General features: G+C 43.4%; 1 protein-coding gene and 1 long non-coding RNA gene across 4 annotated transcripts in view; one reads left to right on the forward strand and one right to left on the reverse strand.

The window, feature by feature from the left end:
- The window catches only part of LOC137503787 (uncharacterized), a 105,277-nt gene extending 97,639 nt beyond the window's left edge, over positions 1–7,638 (reverse strand). Inside the window, exon 1 of the long non-coding RNA XR_011019337.1 lies at positions 7,555–7,638. This is a non-coding gene — a long non-coding RNA (uncharacterized lncRNA). The remainder of the gene's footprint in view (positions 1–7,554) is intronic.
- Positions 1–16,884, forward strand: part of ARMC2 (armadillo repeat containing 2) — a 249,722-nt gene that overhangs the window by 36,389 nt on the left and 196,449 nt on the right. The gene's annotated exons all lie outside the window — the stretch shown is intronic.

Below are 16,884 nucleotides of genomic sequence, written 5' to 3' on the forward strand. Positions count from 1 at the left end.
ATTGCACAGAAACTTGAAACAAAATGGGGAGGCCCTTGCCCCTGTAAGCTTACAAATTCTAGAGGTTAGTGGGTTTGAGACACTGGGGGAGGAGAAAAATGGGTTAGCAGATGAGGCCGTAAGCTTTAAAGAGGAACTCCAGTGAAAATAATGTAAAAATAAAAGTGCTTCATTTTTACAATAATTATGTATAAATGATTTAGTCAGTGTTTGCCCATTGTAAAATATTTTAAATCCCTGATTTACATTCTGACATTTATTACATTGTGACATATTTACAGTTGGCAGGTGATGTAGCTGCTGCATGTTTTTTTGGCAGTTGGAAACAGCTGTAAACAGCTATTTCCCACAATGCAACAAGGTTCCCAGACAGGAAACTGCCAGGAGTACGTACTCAAGAATTTCTTGTGGCAGGGATTTCACCACAATATCAGCGCCCCCTGATGGTCTGCTTGTGAAAAGGAATAGATTTCTCATGTAAAAGGGGGTATCCGCTACTGATTAGGATAAAGTTCAATTCTTGGTCGAAGTTTCTCTTTAAATTCTAAGTAAAGTAAATTATAAGCTTGTCTGAAAAGGTGTGTCTTAGGGTACATTTTAACATTTCCAAGATTGGAGCATGACTGATAGACTGTGGTAGAGTGTTCCAAAGGAGAGGTGACACTCGTGAGAAGTCCTGGATGCAAGAGTGAGAGGAGGTGATCTAGCTCTTGAGAGGAGGGAAGGTTCTGGGATGGATGATATCTGGAGATTAATAATGAAAGGAGGGGATATCCTATTTAGAGCTTTGTATGCGAGTTTTAGGAGTTTGAACGAGATCCTTTGGGTGATTGGTAGCCAATGAAGGGATTGGCAGAGAGGGGCAGCATCAAAGGAACAGGAGGAGAGGAGGATGAGACGAGCAGTAGAGTTGCTCAAGCAACTGGCAAGCACATGTATCCACCACCTGAATCCTCCACTATTGCTCCCAGTAATTTGGCCATTCGGTATTGTCCCAGTCATGGCCATTCATGCACACATTACACTCCGACAGGCCGAATTACTGGGAGCTATAGTACAGGATCCAGGTGGGGTAGGAGGTCGGCGAGGGAGGAGGAAGCCCCAGGTATGTAAAAACTTTTTGTTTGCTTCATTTTAGGGTTCACTTTAATGGGTAAGGGGCATCCTTATCAGAATAGGCACTCCTGTGCAACACCCCTTCCCTACCTCTTAGGTCATCTTAACCACTCTGCAACCGACTAACGCAGGATGGTGTTCCTCAGTCAATTGTTCCTTGTTTCTTAGCTTGCGCGCGTACCTTGCAGTAAACAGAGCGGGGCCACGGTTATCAGCCTGCCAGCTGTGACTGGAGCTGGCAGGCTGAAAATTAACATAATAAAAAGCAAATGTATGTGTACAGCTGTGCGATTTAGAACAGCGCTGTACAGAGGACATCCCTGTCACTTAACTGTCCCTCCCAATGGCTCACAGTTGTATGTGTAGTGTAGTGTATGTATCACAGTCTAAGGCTAATTTGGTGGGGGAGGAGAGAATAAAAGAAGAAACACGCACGCGCGCGCGATCTGCAGCGTTGTGACCCAGGGGTCTATCTTGCCCCCCGGATCAAGTAGTATGCTTATATTTTTCATATTTCATCTGGCTCTGTTCTCTAAAAGGGCCCATACACTGGTCGATTTTAGCCATCAATTGATCGATCGATTCTATAGAATCGATTGATTGATCAGAAATCTATTCTATCAAATTCCCCATTCGATCGATTTGCAGCCGATTTCAGTCGATTTGATCTGACTGACAGGACGATTTGCTGCTGGCTGGGCCATAGAGTTGCATTGGATCTAATGGTCTAATAATGCATTTAGATTGATTTCCAATAGATTTAATTCTGAAATCTATTAGAAATCTGTTCCTAGTGTGTGGCACACATCAGGTAGATTCCTGTCAGTTTGGACTTGACAGGCATCTGCCAGAAATCTATCTGATGGTTGAATCTGCTGCAAATCTATAAGTGTATGGCCACATTCACTCTATATCTATCCTTATCTGTTTATCTTATGAATTATCTCTCCTTATTTGTTTATCTCATGCATTGACTCTCCTAAAGGTACCCATACATCTAGTGTTTTTGGCAGCCGATTGACCAATCGACAGATCACTCTGATCGAATCTGATCAGACAGAGATCTGTTGGTGTGCCATAAACCGCAGGCCGATTTCCCAACTGATTTCAGCATGAAATCTTTTGGCAGTTGGCCTTGTGACGATGCCTTGTCCCCCCTAGTGTACATGTTCCTCCCTGTTGCCCCTGCATTAATACTTTACCTGCCCGCCGTTGTGTCCATTCTTGTCCATTTCTGTGTTTGTGCTACACGTGGTTGCCAGCGCATTGTATGAGGGGTGCGTGTATGATGTCACACGTGCTCAGCATTTGTGATTATAGCACGCCGTTACAGCCACGCACCTAATCGAACATGTTAACCCGAGATTTTCCAGCATGTCCAATCAATACATGTGACCAATTTTGGCTGCCAAATCTACAGATGTATGGCCACCTTTACAGTTGAAAAATAAGTAACATTTGTGAATCAGCCCCACTGATATTCCATTAAGAAACTAAAATCCTTATCAATCAGTTTTATCTATAGAATATTGACCAAGAGAGATCACTCTTTTATCTATCACATGTGGCTGGAGCATGCAGTGGCTGTGGGTTGATGTGGCCTGCTATTGATGGCTGCATAGATTTGTACTGCATTCAGCAAACTTGACCCCCTCCACATCATAATATTGCAACTACACTTATCCAATGCACTACTGGGGGAAAGTCGGTCAATGGCTGAAACAGCCACGCCACAACCTTCAGACAGTGTTAGGTGGTGTGACCACCTTACTCCAGCCCATATTTTAATTGGAAAGCTGAGCTGTCTACCTTCAGAAGCTGTCAGAAGACATAGACAATACTACTTGCTGCAAGTCCTCACTGGAACTTTTAGAAGTCCCAGTGGGGATGCTGGGGGAAAAAAAGGCTGGAACTACTGATATGTTAAGGGCTCATGCAAGGGAGGTAACTGTTAAGGGGCCCATACACTGGTTGATTTCAGCCAACGATCGATCGATCGATTCTATCGAATTGATGGATCAGAAATCGATTCTATCCAATTCCCCATTCGATCGATTTGTGGCCAATTTTGATCGATTTGATCTATCTGACAGGATGGAAATTCTGAAATCTATTGGAAATCTGTTCCTAGTGTGTGGCCCACATCAGATAGATTCCTGTCAGATTCGACCTGACAGGCATCTGACAGAAATCTATCTGATGGTTGAATCTGCTGCAAATCTATAAGTGTATGGCCACCTTAAAATTTGAATCCTGGAGATGAGTAGTAAATGTATCAGGTTTTTTGTAGAGGTAGTCCCCGACTTACGAACGGCCGACTTACGAACAACCCGCCGATACGAACGGCATGGATACAGTGTTTCTATGGGAACAAGCCAACATTTTTTTTTTTTTTAAATTGGGCTTGTAGTTTTTGAGAAAATCGATTTTAAAAAATTCAAAGAAGAAATGGCTTTTAAACTTGTATAAGCAGGCACAGAGGGCAGCGGTGACACAGAGGGGGACATTGGAGGCACAGAGGAGGTACAGAGGACAGAGATAGCACATTGTTCCGGCTGAAGAACAGATTCGGGTTAAGAACAAACCTACAGTCCCTATCTCGTTGTTAACCGGGGACTCATAAAAGGTTGTATTTCATTTCTCTGTTCTACACATATAGTCCAGCCCTACAACAGTCTTGAGAATGGTAAATCAGCCCTTTGTTTAAAAAGTCTGAGTAAATCTGAGTAAACTACTAAATTATCGTTTTGAAATTAGTTTTATAAATTATCATTTTGTAAATTGTTTTGAAATTTGTTTTAGAAATGTATCTTTTTTGAATTTTGCGGCGGAGGTAGTAGGTTTTAAGGTTAGGCGCCCAAATAGGGAGTTTTAGAGTTAGGCGACAGGCGGCAGGTTTTAGGGTTAAGCATCGGGAAGGGGGGTTTAGGATGAAGTGTCAGGAAGGGGTTTTTAGGGTTAGGTGTCAGGAAAGGGGTTTTAGGGTTCTAGACTTGTAAATAACTGTGTTTTACTATTGTCATTACCACTGTAAATTTTTTTTTTGTTTATTTGGCACATAATATACCATGTTATTTATTATTTACACTGATTTCAGCTTCACCCCGCACCCTTTTAATACCATTATTTTACCATATTTATTAGTTTAATGAAGAAATTCATGAAAAAAAAAACATTGTGTTATGTGTATTTTGCAATTTTGGCTTCACCCCGTGCCCTTTTAATAACACTGGTTTAAAGAGAGTCTGAAGCGAGAATAAATCTCGCTTCAGACAGCGTTGCCCCACACGCGTCTGTCAGCGCGTATCTCCGCCTCTCCCCCGCCCCTCTCAGTCTTCCTTCACTGAGAGGGGCGGAGGGAGAGGCGGCGATGCGCCGCTGATAGACGTGACTGGAGGCAGGGCTGCAGCCGTTAGCCCTGCCTCCAGGAAGAGAAAATCTGAGATCCAAGAAGACGACCAAGGTTTGCGGGGGTGGGTTTGGGGGTGAAGGGACCCCCGTTTAGCCGCGTGATAGCGGAGTTTTAGCAGGGGCACACATGCCCCTGCTAACTATGAGCTCTGAAGCGAGATTTATTCTCGCTTCAGAGTCTCTATAACAAATGTATTATTCGAATGGAGGTAAAGAAATAATAAAAACATTGTTATAAACTATATTTTTTACATTTCAGCTTCACCCCGCACCCTTTTTTTCTTGTGTCCTTATTTATATGATAGCAGGGCTGAACTCATGAGGTAAAATGGGGGAACAGACGTACTGGAAGCTGTCCTGCTTCCCACCACTCCCCCGTCCCCCTCCTTTGGTACCAAAATGCCCCCCAGCAGCCTCTTCTGGTTCGGGCATTAGTGCACAGGCGCTGGCCTGGCTGTGCGTCTTACATCGTGCTCGCAGCCGGGAGTGAACTGTGCATGCACATGACGTCACAACTACGTCATGTGCATGCACAGTGCGCTCCCTGCCACAAATGCATGATGTAGGACACATGCAGCTAGGCCAGCGCACTAATGGATGACCCAGAAAAGGCATACTTATAATTAAGCTGCCAGGAGATTTGGGCGCAGGGGAAAGCCGAAAAACAGCCCATCCTGCTCCTGCAAATGTCCCGGCTGTGTTAATTACTATTCTCCCTCCAGGTAGCCATGGATAGTGGGGAAAGATACAATTCGGCTGCCTATTTTGAAAGTGTTTTGGTGGTGGTGGCGGCTACGCTGAAATCTCCAGCGCTCTTTTTACAACGCTTCTGGAAGAGGCATCAGGACAGCTTCCAATACATGCCTGCTCCCCCTGATTTTCCTCATGAGTTCAGCTCTGGTATCCTTTTAACCCCCTTGCCGGTCTAATTCCCGCCGGCAAGGGGGCAGCGCAGCACTTTTTTTTATTTATTTATTTATTTTTTTAATCATGTAGCGAGCCCAGGGCTCGCTACATGATAGCCGCTCAGCAGCGGCATCCCCCCACCCACTCCGATCGCCTTCGGCAATCAGAGTAAGCAGGAAATCCCGTTCAGAACGGGATTTCCTGCTGGGCTTCCCCGGTCGCCATGGCGGGATGATGTCACCGACGTCAGAGGGAATCCCGATCCACCCCTCAGCGCTGCCTGGCACTGATAGGCCAGGCTGCGCAAGGGGTCTGGAGGGGGGGGGGGGTAGCGGCGGAACCGGCAAGGAGGTTAACTACCTAACGACCACATCACGCCAATGGGCGTGAACACGGCGGCAGCCCCAGGACCGCCCAACGACAATTAGAATCAAGTCCTGGGGCAGGGTTTTGCAGGAGATCGCGTGCGCCGATGCACGCGCATCTCCGCTTGAATGATCGGTCTCCCTGCGGCAATTGCTGCTAGGAGACTGTTAGGCGCCGTCTATTTACAATGCACAGCGCTGCGATCTAAAGGTGGCCATACACTGGTCGATTTGCCATCAGATTCGACCAACAGATAGATCCCTCTCTGATCGAATCTGATCAGAGAGGGATCGTATGGCCACCTTTACTGCAAACAGATTGTGAATCGATTTCAGCCTGAAACAGATCAGTCTGTGGAGCTGTCGCTGCTGCTGCCCCCCCCCCTGCATACATTACCTGTTCCGCCGGCGCGACTCCCCTGGTCCCCGCTGTCGTCTTCTCCCCTCAGGGCGCCGGACCGTTCCTGCAGCTACTGAACATCCTGTCCAGGGGAAGTTTAAACAGTAGAGGGCGCTCTACTGTTTAAACTTCCTGCCGGGACAAGAAGTTCTGTGTAGCTGCAGCGGTCCGGAACCCAGCGCAGAAAGAAGACAGCGGGGACCAGGGGAGTCGCGCCGGCGGAACAGGTAATGTATACCCGCTGTATTGCGTCGGCCGTCGGGCATTCGAACGCCGCTATTCACGCACTCCCGACCCGCCGGCGATCGAGAAAAATCTTCTGCACGGACGGATCGATGGGAACGATCGATTTCGGACGGAAATCGATCGTTCTGTCAGCGGTGTGCGCGGCGATTTCACAGCCGATTCGATCACTGTGATCGAATCGGCTGTATATCGGTGGGAAAATCGTTAGGTGTATGGGCCCCTTAAGGCATCGCTGTACTGGAGACAGCCGTGTCACACGGCTGTCTCCTCTAGAGGCACAGGAACGATCGACCTATGACAGCCGATCGCTGTGATTGGCTGGCGGGGGGGAGGAAGGGAGGCAAATAAAAATAAGGGGAAAAAAGGGTACATTTATTCAAATAATAAAAAACAAATAAATATAAAAGAAACAAAAAAAAACCCAGCAGCGATCACAGCCCACCAACAGAAATCTCTGTTGGTGGGCAGAAGGGGGGAGGATAATCACTTGTGTTCTGAGTTTTACGGCCCTGCAGCGGTCTTAAAGCGAACCTGTACTGAGTAAAATTATAAAAATAAAATAAACCCATGAGGTAACTTCAAATGAACATTACATAGTTGCCTTGCCATCAGTTCCTCTCAGAAGCTCACTATTTTCTTCTGACAATGATCCCTTCCAGTTCTGACAACATTTTGTCAGAACTGAAATATATCAGTTGCTGTCAGTTACAGCTGAGAGGAGAACTGATGTGTCCATGTTTCCCTATGGCCCAAGTGGGCGATATTACAGTTTAACTGTGTGCTGACCAGGAAGCTGTTATGGGGTAATGGCCATTTTCAAAATGGAGGACGGAGAATTCCATTGATCACAGTGGACAAACAGGCGAGGAGAAAGAGATTGAGGAGTAGACTACACAGCAGGTAAGTATGACTTGTGTATGGTTATTTTGACTTTTAATTTTCAGTACATGTTTTCTTTAAAGCTGCAGTGGCCTTAATTGTAAAAAAATTGCCTGGTCACTAGGGGGGTTTAAGCCCACGGTTCTCAAGTGGTTAATATATGCTAATGGCACATTCTGTGCAACCAATTTGGTTTGCTTCACATTATAATGCACTAGTAAAAAGGTCTACCTATTAAAAAACGCCCGCTAAACCCCGGCAACGCGCATACCGATGCGTCCTGCTCACCCGTGTCCCACCACTGTCCGAAGTATGTGCACACAGGGAGATTTTGTTTGCTTGGCAGTTGGAAAAAGCTGTTATTTCCCACAATGCAATGAGGTTCTCAGGCAGCAAACTATCAGGTCTGGAAGCACGGGGGACACACACAGGGACAGAATGCAGAGACAGGGGTTTTATTATGTGTGATGATTACTTTGTCTTGTGGGGTTTTCTATATTCCACCAAGCTGTCTGTAGACCTCTGAATTATTTGAAGCATTCTAATGTAAAATGTGTGTTCCGTCACTTGCTATCATATTTCAGGTAAATTATATATTTAGGTTAGGATTTTTTTTTCTTTTCCACCTCCATTTTTTTTTTATACAGATGATGGCAACTTGAGCCTGTTAATTGCAGTGGCTGAGTGTTTTGTGCTAAAGGTCCAGGAGGAATAAGCTGTTACTATGTGGAAAAGGCATTGCTGTCTAGAAAAATCAGTGTGCATAGACATTGGAGGGCACATTGCTCTTACTGTGATTGGCTCACCTCCTGGTGAACTTACATTGAGGGAGTGTAGTGATATTTATATTTCAGAACTCACTGTTCATATGTGTATTTTTCCTGGGTTCAAAATGTTTAGTTTCCTACTAATTTTGGAGGTTAGGTGGAAAGCATATTTAAAAGTTCTGAGAGAGGAAAGTCAGTTTACATTGTTTCAGAAAACTGTCTTCCCTTGCTTCTCTCAGCATTTAAAGCATTTTACCTATAATGCTTTACTTTGCAAAATTCACTTGAAAAGAAACAGCTGGAAGCTATTTGCAGTGGGCAAGACCCTCCTATTTTTCCTAAGCTATGCATTCACAGCTCCTCTTTTAGCTAAACCAAATTTAACAGTATCCAGATACTTAAGCCCTGAGGGGCATCCAATCCTCACATTTCTATATTCTAGACGCATGTATTTTCAAATCATGCAATTCAGCAATAAATCAGTTATGTCATCGGCTCTTATCGATGTAATCTGCATGTTATTGCCTGACCACAATTATGTGCATTGTAAACACAACCCCATCCTAGGCTTATAATTTTATCTTTAGCCACATATATAATTTTGCCTTCTTAAAACAGAAGGTATTTGTGGTGAGCAGCTGTGGTTTCCCGTGATGCATCACTCCTGAGTATGCAGAACATTAATTTTTCATTCTCTTTATGCCCCAGAAATCCGGGCACACATCTAGAACCGCTGGTGTATAGAGAACCTATAGCTAATACAGGGGAATAAGGGGCAAGGTCAGGCTGTAGGATAGGGTCACGACAGGAGACTGGCAGAGCAAGTGTATGATACTGGCCTAGGTCAGGGCTGGCAAGTAAGATCAGGGTATAAGCCAGTGATGGCTAACCTCGGCACTCCAGCTGTGACAAAACTACAAATCCCATCAGGCCTCTGCCTCACCGAGTTATGCTTAGAGCTGTCAGAGTATTGCAATACCTCATGGGACTTGTAGTTTCACCACAGCTGGAGTGCCAAGGTTAGCCATCACTGGTATAGGCCAAGGTCCAGACTGATGCCTAGTAAAGGATACAGGCAGAGGCAAAGACTGACAATTGTTAGGGTTGAGGTAATAGGTAGAGGTCAGTATTGATTGAGGTTGTGACTTTCGGAGCAGGCCTGAATTAGACAGGCTGAGGTTGGGACTGACCACAGCCTGTTTTACCTTGAACCCTCAGGTAGGAGAATTGGATTTAGAGTAATGGACTGAGGTCAGGGGCTGACAGCTGTCATGACAGAACTAAGGTAACAGGTTGAGATAGTAACAGCTGACAGAACAGGGTTGAAAGTAACAGGCTGAGATCAGGACTGGCAGGACAGGGTAATGGGCAGAAATCTCAGCTGGCCCCTACGAGGGTCACATATCAAATTAAAGAGACACTGAAGCGAAAAAAAATATATGATATAATGAATTGGTTGTGTACTACGAATAATTACTAGAAGATTAGCAGCAAAGAAAATATTCTCATATTTTTATTTTCAGGTATATAGTGTTTTTTCTAACATTGCATCATTCTCTAATATGTGCAGATTACACAACACTCAGCATTCACAATGATTCTTTCAGAGCAGTCTGTGAACTAATGACCTCTCCTCTGGCAGAGGAAAAGTAAAGTTAACTAACAGTCGAGATAATAAAAGTCAGAAAACCGCCCTCTCCACGACTTTTAAAGTCGTAGAGATTAATGGCTTTTTTTGTATAGAGATAACAACTGGAGTTTCTTAACTCTTCCTGTACTGGAAACAATTAGACCGATGTATCTGATCTTAATGTTTTATTTCTTAGCTGTACTACACATACAAATCATAATATCATCATTTTTTTTTCGCTTCAGTGTCTCTTTAATGGTGCAGGACACAAACAAGGAGTTTAGCAGTTTACATTATTCAGATTGCATCCTCATTTGTACATTGTTGTATGGGGAATGTGCAATAAATGTTCCTCTCAACTGTAAGCCTATTGTACATTAGACATTTCCAATAGATAACATGCCGGATTTAAGAAAAAAATGAATCTAATAAAAATCTATTACAATTCATTATATCAGTTGAGCATTGATCGGCACAGACTGTCCTCATTCAGACTGATGGGGGATGGGTAGGGTCGAGCAAACTCTGTTATGATGCTTTTTGTCACGTGAAATTACTTAGCATACAGGCAGCAAGTTGGTGGTCTAAGATATTTAGGTACCCTTTAAGAATTATGCCACCTTTCTCAGAGATGTCCAGTTTGGGAAGGTAGGGCCATATATATAAGGTTTAGTTTGAGTTTAGAAAATGTTATTTTATGGTATAAGATTCTACTATGCGTGTTAGGCATGATTATTATTAACAATTATCTATGAAAACACAAACTTGCAGATATCGGAAATACTGAATGTTGCCAATAGTGAGAACTGGTTATATTCATTCTGGTGGAACATTGTTGAAGGGTCTATTCCTTTGGTTGTGATCTTTACTAGTCAAAAGAAGGTGTAGATAACGTTGGTGGGAAACCATTTGGCTATGCACAGACCCCATTGTAATATTAAATATAGCATAACAGTTCGGGAACTATAGCATCAGGGAATCTAATTCCTGGTACACACCATGCAATTTCCCATCAAATGGTTGTAATGATCTGCTCTGCTGTCTGCACAGGCAGACAGCTTTTTGACCATTTTTTAGGTCTGAGTGCTGCAGGTCCCTGGAAAAGAGACCTGTCTTCACTCTGCAAGTTGCAGAGTTGCTGTTCTGGTGAGGAATTTGCATCCACTTGTCATGCAAATTACTTAGCTGCTTCCTTTGATGGCTTGCAGTATAAATACCATTTCCTCCTAGAATTCCCTGCTGGTCATGATGGTTTGTTCCTGCTAACTTACCTGGAGTCTCAGCCCTTTGCTTATTGTTTGCTATATTGCTATCTTAGAGTAGTTCCTTGGGAGTGCCCTAGCATTCCTGCTAGCATAGTCAGGTTGTTTGTTACCTGTATTGCCTTGTACTGCTATCTGTTGCGATTGTCTTGTCACCAGCGGCGGTCGACAGGAAATCGCTCTGTCTGTTGGGATCGCATTCACCCTAGCGTTAGAGACGGTAGATCTCTCTGTATTCTGTCTCAGGAGTGTAAGCCAGAGCAGCGGTTGCTACTGGTTACTCCTTCTGTCTGTCCTCTCTGGAACGAACGCTTGCTGTCGTCTCAGTGAGGTAACCGTTTAGCAAGCGTTCACGTTTTCTTTTTGTTTTCATGTTTCTTTGGTTAGTTAGGGTTGGTACGCTTTGTCGCTATTGCGCTTATCGTGTGGTGACCGTGCCGTGCACGCGCTTTGTCGCTATTGCGCTTATCGTGTGGTGACCGCGTGTAGTTAGTCCTGTCTGCTACTTTGTGTTGCTTTGCAGTTGTTCTGTCTTTGTTCTCCCTTTGCTCTGTCTTACTCGGTCTTGTGTCGCTATCAGCAATCGCCATTCTTGCGATTGCGTTCTCACTTGGTCTTCACTGTTGTGTGTTCACCGTCGCCGGGTGGCGACCGGATTGGTGGGCATACATACATTCTGTCTCTGTGCTCACACTCTCTCTTTAAGGGCTATCTTGCCCTTTATTGCTTCACCTTGTACAATTCCCACCTGGCATCTGTGGCAGTGCAGCGGATTTATTCCTCTGCACGCCACAGCTCCATCTGCTGGTGGGAATTCCCCTCTACAGGTGCAGTGCACTAAAGCTGGGTTCTGTTATTCAGACGCTTGTGAAGGATTTCCGCAGTGTCAGCGCACATCTTGTGCGCTGACCACGGAGATAATTCCGCAATCGTTACAATGGTTCAGTAGATAATCTCTGACAGGTCCAATCTGATTTCCGATTGTTTTTCTGATCGTTTTTGTATAGAAGTGATCGGAAATCATACCGGACTTGTCAGAAATTATCTATTTGACTGTCAATCTGACGGGAATTAGCATGGTGTGTACCAGGCATTACTTCAAGGCTATTAACAGCAAACTGAAGGGAGACTTCAGTTTGTTCTACTTTGAGTTCAGCTAGCTTAGGGCTCTTTCACATCTAACAATGCGTGCAGGAGCCATTCTCCTGCACGCATTATGTGGCCTGCGGCGTGTTGTCGGGCTGTTGCAGTGTGGCGCAATCAGTGGCGGTAGATATTAATTCACCCGACTGGAAAACGCCGGCTCCCAACGATTGAAAGCTCCTGGGTACCATGAACCACAACGTACCAAAACGCAGCGTCGGGTGTGAAAGGTAAAATGAAAGTCTTTGGACTTTCATTTTGCCTTGGTTAATGCAAAGTTTCGACTTTGCATCAAAATGCAGGACACGGGCTCTAGTGTGAAAGGGCCCTTATGGAAATGGAATGCCCTTTATGGAAAAGGAATGCCATTGCAGTACCAATGTAGGTAGTTATCATGATTACATTTAGTTACATGAATACAGTTTGTGAAGTACATATTATTATATATTGTATTTCTTATTTGCAGAACAGAAATATAAACTGACATTACATTGTAACTATAACAAAATATCACCAAATGACATTTACTATCTTGATTTAGAAAATACCCTCTTTCTTTCAATGATGTGCTTTCTTACTATTAAAAAAAAACCACACATTGCCACTTTTTACTTCCTGTACAATTGTCACAAAAGAGGAAGTCGAAGCGGGGGGGGGGGGCTAGAAGAAGAGTTTAATTTGTTCTATTATAACATTATGCAGTCAAATTACTTTACACTGTCAAAAAATGATGATGTAGTTGCTCTGGAGATCCATTCCCCTTCACTGGACAGCCGGGAGCCACACCAGTGTTTTTTTTTTTTGGGTATCGGCAGGATACTTCTGACTAAACCTTTTGAACATTCAGACAGTCCCAGAATATGTGCTGATCAACAGAGCCAGTGTTTTTACAGTTTCTCCAACATTGTGAGCGGAGAACCACTTAATGGAGTTTTTCTAGGATATGATGCCATGTGAAGATTATAGATATTTTGCTTAGTAGTTGTGCAAATAGAGGCAAATTGATCCACATCCTTGACTTAGTGGTATACTCTATGGAAAGACCCAGGGGAGTACGAGAGGAATCAGCGCAGGAGACTTGGGTACAGAATACAGCCTGTATGGCTTATCCTGCTCCTGCACAAATTCCCATTGATTTTAAATACTATTCCCCCTTTAGGCCACCATGTATTTTGGGGGAATGAAATGATTCAGCTTCCAGCAATTGCTGGAGGCTGAATTATAGTGTTTTATAAGTAACTTCAGCTCCGTCTTCTGACAGCACTGAAGTTACTCACTGCTGCGCCCAAGTCTCCTGCGCTGGAATGGCAGTGTTCGGACCCAGGGTCTGTTCCCAGAGTGAGATATGGGGCCATTACCCTCTGTACTTCAACCTTTTTTTGGGAGGGAAAGTCAGAGATCTCGGCAGCATGCTGATAAATTAACCCCCTTGTACACCTTTACATTCCTTTTATATGTTTCAGTGTTTAAACAAAAGCAGTGCCACATGTCTGGACTTAAAGAGAAACTTCGACCAAGAATTGAACTTTATCCCAATCAGTAGCTGATACCCACTTTTACATGAGAAATCTATTCCTTTTTGCAAACAGACCATCAGGAGGCGCTGATATTGTAGTGAAACCCCTCCCACAAGAAACTCTTAATACGTACTTCTCGCAGTTTCCTGTCTGTGGACCTTGCTGCATTGTGGGAAATTGCTGTTTACAGCTGTTTCCAACTGCCAAAAAAGCAAGCAGCATCTACATCATCTGCCAACAGTAAAAATGTCACCATGTGATAAATGTCAGAATGTAAATCAGGGATTTAAAAGATTTTACAATGGGCAAACACTGACTAAGTCATTTATACATAATTATTGTAAAAAATGTTATTGCATTCTTTTCACTGTAATTCCTCTTTAAATTACAGTAAGAATGGAACTGGAGTTTGGGTCACAAATTATAAACGGCTAGCAAAATCGATTCTTAAAAACAAGTCTAGGATCACCAGATTTGCAGTGTGTACAGTCACAGCAGAGTTGGTGTCCATTGTAGCAAACTCTTGCTACTTTTGTCAGTTCCATTTTCCATGCATTGTCCAGAGAAGTTGTACAGCAAGGGACTTTGCATTCAAACTGGTGTTTACTTTGAACTCCTGTTGCACTTATTTCAGGAATTTATGGCTTTTATTAGTGCTATGAACAAGTTTTATAAATGGACACTGTCTTAGCTCTAATGAACGATGTTTTTTTTTCTGAGGTTAAGTTAGGACTCTAGACTCTGGTTTATATATGTAAAAGGGGAAATCTGTTACACAAATGATTTGTGACATGCATAACAGCAATTTCCTGTGTCAGAGGTCATATCACTCACAGAAGTTTTAGTGTGGACTGTGCGGCTTGCTCTGCTTTGTGAAAGACAGAATGTACTGGCTGCAAGAAGGGGAGAAGTTGCTGAGAAGTGCAGAAAACCGCTTTTGCATTGGACAGCAATATGAACACTATGTCTACCACAGTTATTGTATGGCAATGTATACAGTCCTGGGAGAGGGAGAAACCTTAGGGCCAATTCACACTTGCAATCACAAAACGCTAGCGATTAGCGTTTTTTCGCATTAATTGTGTATTTTTCACTGTACTTTTTTGCGATTTCTGAGCGATCTTTATTTGTGTTTCTTTAACATTAGAATCAAGATTGCTTAAAAATCACAAAAAGGGTAAGGGGGGTGGGGTGTATTAACTGATAAAGATGCTAATCCTGCATTCAAAACTTGCAAAAACTTTTTGTGCTGTTATGGTTTGGAGATATCACATACTTTATGCGCACTGTCCCTAGTGCCAAAGAGTTTAATGCTGGGAGTTATTTTTATCTATAATATATACCTCCTCTTCCATGTATTTACCTGCCTAGCTTTCTTATCTGAAACACCTCTGCTCACTTGTGTTTACAAGCAAGGCTGAGGTGACTCAGCGATTGGAGGATAAGACAGTGTAGTGCCTAGTATACACCTCAGTGGGAGTGTCTGAAGACTCTGGGAAGAGGGCAGCTAATGCATACACAATGAGCAAGAGAAGGGAGGGGGGAAAACAAGAGTCAGGGAGGATATGATGTCAGCATTAGCTTGGCAAGATGGCCACTGCCTAGAATAGGATTTTCTGCTTTTCCTTTATAACATTCACAGGAATCAGTACGAGGATAGCACAATACATCTGTTATGCAAGTAGAAGTAGTATTTATCTACTTATATATGTGTTTTTTATTTCTAGGTTAGCATTGGGTGTCGCTTGCTCTTTAAGAATCTGCTGTATGGCAATGCTGACCAAAAAGAATCATCCTCCCATTAGCACAGGGAGGAGCTGGAAAGTGAGAGCTGTTCACTAGCTGGGGAAAATGCACTCTACTGACAGCGTCTTGCTTTCTACAGGGATCTCCGTGTCATTCTACTGACTTTTCCAAAGGGAATTTCTGTGGAATGGCTGATTTAAAAATAAAAGTAGTGTGAGTAATGGCACAGTGCCCATTCCCCTTTATAAACCATTAATAATCTGAGAGGAAGCACCAGGACTTCAGTTAAACATACATAATTTCCACATTCCTTTAGAAATCACCTTTAGAATTGAGGCTAGCATAAAATGTCCCAAAATCTCAAAAGTAACACCACTTTAGAGATTAATGTGCCTCAAACTCTTTCCAGGTCAATGGAGCTATTTTCACCAAAGCAGGAAATTTGGGCACCTATTAGCGTCAGAAGATTGGGCGCCGCAGAGGCTCCCATAGAGAATATCGGTAAAAGGGTGAAATTGAGGTGCCTGTAACACCTGATAAATAGCGGGGATCCAACTTTTCCACTTTTACCAATATTTTCTATTTTCTGTAGAATGTAGAATATCGGTAAATATATCGGTAAATATACTGATATTCTACTTGCTGAAATTGGGCACCTACATTTCCCGGAGATCTTTTTTTTATGCATGCGTTTTCGCTGCTATAAAATGAAGTATACAGCCACTGAATCATGGAATAGCGAGCTTAGTCACATAGATGTTTTGATTTCTGTTTTGTACCCTTTCAGCTTGACATTCTAGAGAAAGTGAAACCACCCTGTTTTAGACTGTTTCCAGAACTAACAAAAACAGAAAGATTATGCCAACCACAAAAAGAAAGCATCTTGGAGATCTGTTGTTATTCCACAAAAGCATATGGTTTCAGTTGAGTAATTTGTGGTATTACTCAAATTCACACATGCTCTTGTTTTCCCTAGTGAGACAGTCTTGTTTTACTTGAAAATAAGCTAAAATGAAACAGTGCAGGGTTTATGTACAATTCCCTAAAAGGCTGAACTGCGCAGTATGTTCTAAATCAGGGGTCCCCAAACATTTTGGGTTGAGGGCAGGGTCAACATACTTCAGACTGCTGGGGGGCCGGAGTATACATCATACATACATGATGTAGAAGTCTTTGCGGGCCAGACAGTGAAGCATACCCAGGTGACAACCTGCAGTCCAATTGGACAGCAGTGTCACCTGATGTGGAATTTGATTGGAAACCCATGTGGATGGGTGGTGCCAGCACTGCTATTCCATATGCGGGCCACCAATATTTAAAGATGTAGCAGACCGCATCTATAAGTACTACATTTTCTGTGTTGGGGGCCGGAAAAAAAGCCTCAGGGGGCCACATTCAGCCCGCAAGTTTTAGTTTGAGGACCACTGTTCTAAATGATACTGCACTTTTGTAAGAAATAAGCAACCCCAATTAGTTCAGCTATACGGTTATACTGT

The sequence above is a fragment of the Hyperolius riggenbachi genome, chromosome 4, assembly GCF_040937935.1.
Source record: "Hyperolius riggenbachi isolate aHypRig1 chromosome 4, aHypRig1.pri, whole genome shotgun sequence".
NCBI classification, from domain to species: Eukaryota; Metazoa; Chordata; class Amphibia; order Anura; family Hyperoliidae; genus Hyperolius; species Hyperolius riggenbachi.